The sequence below is a fragment of the Condylura cristata genome, unplaced genomic scaffold (assembly GCF_000260355.1).
Source record: "Condylura cristata isolate star-nosed mole 26May11 unplaced genomic scaffold, ConCri1.0 scaffold00005, whole genome shotgun sequence".
NCBI classification, from domain to species: Eukaryota; Metazoa; Chordata; class Mammalia; order Eulipotyphla; family Talpidae; genus Condylura; species Condylura cristata.
In genome coordinates, this window is record NW_004567106.1 from 61,879,714 (window position 1) to 61,887,179 (window position 7,466).

Below are 7,466 nucleotides of genomic sequence, written 5' to 3' on the forward strand. Positions count from 1 at the left end.
ACGAAGTACACTGCTGAGGGGAGCAGCTGGCAGGTCAGGAGAGGTCTGCCGCGCCGTGTGGGTCACCTCCTGGGCGGGGGACTGAACTGGCACTGAAGCAGCTGCAGCGGGAGCTATCAGGGAGGGCTGCAGTCAACAAACTTTTCTCTTCCACTGCAGAAACTGGACATTTGAAGACTCGGTGTGGAGGTGGGGAGAGGTGGAGGAGAAAGGAGATGTGAACAAACTCTACTGGCCAGAAACAGTGTCTGAGTTCAAGCTCTGGCCAGGTCTGTATCGGCTGCAACAAAATGCAGAAATTGCAGTTTGATCCTTCCTGCGGGCTCCATCCCAGAAGATTTGAGGTCCCACGGGATGCCTGAATTCCAAGAGCTTCATTCAGGTCATAGCTAACACATACACCATCTTGACTTTGCCTCATTCACTTGTCAAGGAACTTAAGCTTGTCACTTGGTCCCTTGGACTGGGGTCCAGAGAGCACACAGGCCTTGAGGTGCTTTTCTTGTGATAAAGATGGGTCTGTGCTGATGGGTGGGCCACATCTCCATGATGGTCTTCATCTAATCTTCTAAGTGACTGGACGGCCAGCCTCCAAATGGTCCCCAGTGAACCTCACCCGCTGTTATAGGCTTCATGCAACTCCCCCAAAATCCCCCCCCAACACACACACACAACAATCAGAGCTGATTCAGGTGACCGAGAAGACATGAGTGCAGGAGTAACAGTCCATCCAAGCCTAGGTCAGGAGAGACACTGCAGCTGGTTCCCTGAATCAGCCTCTCTGGGAAAAGCTCGCGCCATCTGGTGAGATCCTGCAAGTGGGAGAGAACTGAGGTTTCCCGCCAACAGCCAGCACCAACTTGCCATCCCAGGAGTGAGTCACCTTGGAAATGGATCGTCTAGCCCCAGCCAAGCCTTCAGAAGATTGCATCCTTTGAATCTTCCAACTGAGGTCTCATGGAACAGAGACGAGATGTTGCAGTCTGCAGGGATGTTTTTACACAGTAAAATAAGGGATACGGCATTTTATTGGGCTCAGCTTTAATGCACTTGGTAAATATCACATTTTTACCAGTTGAAGCACATTTTTACCAGTTGAAGGTGAGTGGCAACCCTATATGGAATAATCTATCAGCTCCATCTTCCTAACAGCATGTGCTCACTCCCTATCTCTGTGTCAATGATGTTTTTCTAGATATAATGTTCTGAACACATTAGACTCTGGCCAGTGTGAATAGAACTTTGATGTGCACAAGACACCAGAAAATCCAGGTGACTCTTTCTTTTCTTTAAGATTTATTTATGTATGCATACAGAGTTGGGGTACAGGCCAGAGGTGCAGGGGCGGTGAGAGGATTCACCAGAGACAGAGTGGGGAGCAGAACAGGCATATCAATGAAGTACACTGCTGAGGGGAACAGCGGACGGATCAGGAGAGGTCTGCCACGCCATGTGGATCACCTCCGGGGAGGAGGGTCTAACTCGCACTGAAGCTGAGGCTTGCTTGCAGTGCTGCATTTTAATCCTCTGCACCACCAGGGAGGGCCCAGGTGACTCATTTTATCGCAATATCAACTTTATTACTGTGGTCTGAAGCAAACTCACAAGATGTCTGCTATGTATCTGTACAGTGACCTCCAGGGAGGGGACCATCCCCCTCACTGACTAACCTCTTACTCTCATCCTTTGGGCCCACTTGGCTGGAGAACAAGAGGTACAGAGGGAGAAATGCTTGATCTGTGGCCCTGACAGCACTGGGTGGGACCAGTCCCCACTAGGAACTCACCTCAGATCCAGGGTCAAGCCTCTTAGCATAGCCCTGTGAGTTAATCAAATGAGAAAGCCGACCCAGTAGACAGGAGCCTCAACATTTGGAGTCCAGCACCCCCTTGAAACAGGGTGTACATGGTGCAGAGGGTCACTCAGCCACACCTAAGAAATGAGCACATACAGATCAGAGATTGTGTTGTTGTTTGGCACAGAGCCAACTGTTAAGCATTTTCCAGAGCACCACTGTCTGGGCAAGACCAGCCTTGGGCCAGGATCGGGTGGGTCAGCCTAGTTTATATCTGCTGAGCTGCTCAGAAGACTCGGTGGGCACCGATCAAGATGCCCCCCAGTAGCCCAACTCACTGAGTCAGAGTAGGGGGGCCCAAGCCCCCCTTGAGTTGATAAGAAAATGTTAGATACAATATTCCTATGAGCTGCTTTTCCCGAGTCCTGGAGAAACTCAGACTGCTGTATTTGGGGACTAGAAGCCAGAAAGAAAGTGGTTTCCTTTCCTGCTAGGCAAACTGAGGCAAGGCACAGGTTGGTGACCGCAGCTTCCATGGGGCTGGAGGTGTAAACTGCTAACACCTGTCATTTACTCCTTCCACTTGAAACTTGAGATTAATACCCTGGGTTTGGCAACAATTCAATTTTCATTCCCTCAAAGCAACTGCTGTTAAAATTATGGTGCACCCCTACAATGCAGATGGTATAGATCTTAAACAAATGGAGTAAATCTATGTAATCCATGCTCGGAAAAAACAACAGCAACGACGTGCGGAACAGGGTATTTGTGCGTGTATGTGTTTGCATATTTGGGGCTATATAGAGTATATGTGTATTTTTAAATATACTATATATTTTATAGAGGCTCATTTATATATTTCTATATAGTTTTATATAGAATATCCAAAAAAAATCTTAAGAGCAGAAACCATCGAGTAGGAGCCAAGGTGATATCTATTTGATTGTTTTATGACATATCCTTTGATCTTTTTGTCATTTTCACCATGTGTAAGTGCTACATTCACCATTTTTTAAAAAGAAGTTAGTTAAAAGGGAACAACAACAAAAAAACATCGTGCTAAAAGCATCACCACATCCCTAGTCCTCTACACTCTCCTAGAATCCAGCCAACCACTCCTCCATCCCATCTGTATCATATTCAAGCTTGTCTTTGTTCTAGTTTTCCACTCCTGCTCCATCTTGCTCTCCTTTTGTAGGCTGCCATGAAGGTCACACAGCAGTCTCTCTGCCAGGCACAGTGGGAAAAAAATCCCAGAGAATGAGTCCTCATCTCTTATTTCCTAAAGACCAGTCAGCGACTTACTTGGCCTGAGGACTTCTGCTTGGCACTGATTGATTACAAAGATTCCAGGAATGATCCAGAACATTTTTTCCATGCTAAAATAAAGATCAAGTCAAAGGCAGTATTCTTCTACTCTGGGGGTCACTCAACGTGTGTCAAAGATGCAGAAACACTTACAGGTGAAAAATATGAGAATGCCTAGGATCATTTAGTCATGATGGGTAAAAGTGCCATTTTGAGTGATGATTCTTGGCCACAACTGTGTACGGAGAGGACAGGAAAGACTAGAGTAAAGCAAATGTCACTCCATTTGCAAGAGGTGAAAATAATGTAAGTTCTGAAAAACACACAAATGAGCTCAGTTATTGACCAATGGTTCAATAACAGGCAGACGTGATTATTTAGAAAATGATATGGTGATCCTTAGCAATACATCTGGATTGTGAAGAACAAACCCATTTTCATTCCTCATTGTGGTGTTCTGAGTCAATACCAACTTGCTTGATTAATATCCCTCCCCCTCCCTCACACAACATGTAGCCATCAAGAAAATGCAAGAGAGACTATCTGAATTGCATTCAAATGGCATTTGAATGAAACTTTAATAATAAGCCTTCTAGAACATGGGGTAGTGAGGGTTGGATGGACTAATTGGTTGAATAGCCAAACCCCAAAGATGCTCATTAATGCATCAAGACAGTATGGAAGAAGGTTTCTAGGGGTGTGGATCAAAGCTCTGTTCTCACACTAATCCTGTTTTAACTGATTTACAATCATGTGGAGGTGACATGCTCATCAAATGTCCCTATGATTGCGATAACAGAAAAAGACAATATATATACAATGTATACTATATATATATTTACAAACCCCCCCCCCTTTGCTCACTAGTGGGCATTTGGAGTATTAATAAGACATTTTGGTGTTGACTTGTAGCATGATGCTGAGCTATATTAAAGATAAAAGAGACCTAATGGATCTCATCTGAAAATATATGAAGTGCTCCAGAAAGAAAAAGACTTTGGTAATGAGGAGAAAGGAGGAACAGACAGGGAGGGAAGAGGGGATGAGGGTGAGAGCTGCCAGGGAGGAGGCCTGGGAGCAAGGGAGTTGGGAAGGGACATGAGCATCCCTCACAAGCAAGGGGTGTTCGTTCAAGAAGCCTTTCAGAGGGGATGATCTCATCCCTTCCTTTGAAACATCCTCAAGAGACCATCAGTATAGAACTTTGTGATTTTTCAATGCTCTGAAAGGGTTGATTTTGCCTTTCTTTTGGATACATCATCGAGTTATGTTGGATCTTAAGACAAAATCAAGAAGCTCTGTTTTTATTCAGGCTACAAGTGTGTGATCAGAGCCCAGCAACAAAGAATACATTCTCTGTTGCCAGAAGTAATTTTGCGTGCTGAAATTGTGGGGACATTTTATAAAATACAGTGTGTATACAACCAAGGGTCTAGGAATGAATCCAGAAAACAACTTTGCAAACACAGGGTGAGGGAGATAGGAACACGTTTAAATAAACAGGAGCAGCTGAAGTTGAGGATCAGCTATCGATGGAAATCCACAGGGAGATGCTAACCGAGTGGAAATCCAGTGATGTCACTAGAGCACGGAGTCCCAGAGGGAACCCCAATACTCTAGGTGACTTGGAGGCAGCCTGTCCAGACCTGGGTTACTATCTAACAGTCCAGGTCCCACACTTTACAGTACTTTGGACCAGCCATCCCACTCTTTGTCCAGAGCAGGCCTGGGTGGTGGTGGGTGGGTGGGGGGCACTGTCTTTATCACGTGCTCATTGGGTGTCTTACTATCTAGCACTTGGAGTTTTCTTTCTTTTGTTCCCTCGAATTTTGAACTTTCCCCCCAACCTTCAGTCTTTGTGTGTGTGTGTGTGCCCAGATTGTTTCTATTTTCCTTTCTTACTAGGGGGAAATTTCCTCCTCCATAACAGAACCCTTGCCCTCCTCCTCCTTCTATTTGTTTAACCACAGAAGTTTCTACAGTGCCTAAGAACCTGCAGCCAGACAGCTCGTGTCTCGCAGAGGCCACAGAGAAGGGGCTTGATGGCCACTGGGTCATCTGTCCCATGGACTGCAAGCTGGGGATGGATGGGGAGGCTCCTGTTCTACACCTAACTACACGTGAACATTCAACTCACTTTCGATAATGACTGCTCTCTCCTCCTCATCTTCATCTTGAATGATCTGAACAATGGCTTTCTCGCCTCTCCCCTGGGGGAGACTCTTCTGTCATCAAACACCTCTCAATGAAGGGCTGTATGTGTGCTTCTTCTGCTGAACTTCCAAGCCTTCAGGAAGTGTCTTGTCATTCCCAATAGCCTCCTCATTATGGATATGTTATTGACACCCCCTCATCTTCCTGGAGCAAAACTAAAACTCTTATCTCTTGGTCTCCAGTGACTTTGTCAATACCTGTTGGGCAAAGGCATAATTTTCCTTCCTGATTCTTCAGGCTTATTCAGGCATAAAAGCTACAGGAAGAGAGAATGCATCTAGAAACAAGGAAAGGAAAGAGGGAGGGAAGGATGGGGAAGGAAGAAGTAACAATGATGTTAATACTTATAAGATATCCTCCAGGGACCAACACGTATATCTGATTTTCATGGAACTATAATTTTAAAAAAAATTTCATTATAAAATATGCCAACAGGATAGTTTGTGTAGCTCACATCATGCTTAAAAATATGTTTAAAAATACTCACCCATTTTAAAAACCTTTAGGAAGTGCCTACCATATGTCACGGTGCAAGAGATCACAGCAGTTTCAGGTACAGGCCCTGCCCTGGGGGTTTTCAGGTGAATGGGGGATAAGACAGTAAACAAACAGGCACAATAATATTCTCCCAACACTAAGATACAAGCGCTCACCAGGTATGTGGGTTTGCAAGGAAGATAGTGTCAATTCAGGCCATAATTCTCCTTGATTCTGATTATAATGCCATATTCAAATTATAAGTTTTTTTTATTAAGTGTCTCTGCATTTAGAATATTTTTAAATAAGACTCATCTCATTGAGAAATAATAACAACATGAATATATATGTCCCGAGTTAGGATTTTAAATTATAAAAAGCTGCTGATGGGATAATATTCATCTAACACTTGCAGAGGAAGCTCTGATTGCTTTATGTTTTTGTATCCCCACTTCATAAATACTAAAATATCCCCCAGGGGAATAAAACCTAGTTTTCAGATAAGCAGGTACCTCATATCAACTCATTCTTTCTTTTCTATTTTTTTTTTTTTAATTTAAAGACCTTCTTGGCTTTATTCAACAATTCATGAATAGAGCAACCGTGGCTCTAATAAAGAGGAAGGAGCTTCCATTCATTCTTTCTCTTATTCACTTGCTGTTTGAATACATCTGAGCTCTTACTATGTGCCAGGCAGAGTTCTAGCTCCCAGGGTTAAGTGTTCTTAGTTCTGTGGGGCTCTGGCAGACAAGGCCCCTTCTCTTCTCCTCAGTGGGATCATAGGTGGGAGAAAGAAAGAATACGTTTGGGCCCTACCTGGTGGCGCAATGGATTAAAGTGTAGGGGGTGACCCACAGGGTGCAGTAGACATCTCCTCTCTTCCCGCTGCTCCCCTCAGCAGTGTATTTCCTCGATCTGCTGGTTCTGCTCCCCACTCTGTCTCTGGTGAATCCTCTCACCACCCCTGCACCTCTGGCCTGTACCCCGGTTCTGTATACTGAAATAAATAAATCTTTAAAAAAGAGTTAATAAGTATGTAGAGGAGCAGAAAGAAAATGTAAAAATGAAGATGAAGTGTGGATGGTAGATGCTGATTACAAAGTAGAAATGGACACTGTTAGGTTATTTTGTCTGCAAGTAGCTGCTTTAGAAGTAAAGACAGGTAGTACCTCACCTGAGCACCCCAGAGGCAGCATTCCCAGTCAAAGGCAAGGAATCCGTGAAGCTATCAAGAATCCAGACTCTTCCCACTTAGTGTCTCAACTTTAGCATCTTGAGAGTTACTTCCTCATGCGCCTATGAGTGCTGGCCTCAGCCCCAAGGGCCCCCTCTACAACATCATCTTAAAATCTGAAGAGAACAGGGCCCACCCAGACAGTGCAATGGGTTAAAGCACAGCACTGTGAAGCTAGCCACAGCCACTGCAGCACGAGTTCGATCCCCCACCAGGGAGGTGACCCATGTGGTGAGCAGACCTCTCCTGTTCCCACTGCTAAGTGTATTTTAGTCCACCTACCTGTTCTGCTCCCTACTCTGTCTCTGGTGAATCCTCTCACACGCACACCTTCCCCCCACACCTCTGGCCTGTACCCTGTATGTATAAATAAACAAATCTTAAAATCCGAAGAGGGGCCCTCCCTGGTGGTGCAGCGGGTTAAAGCACAGCACTAAG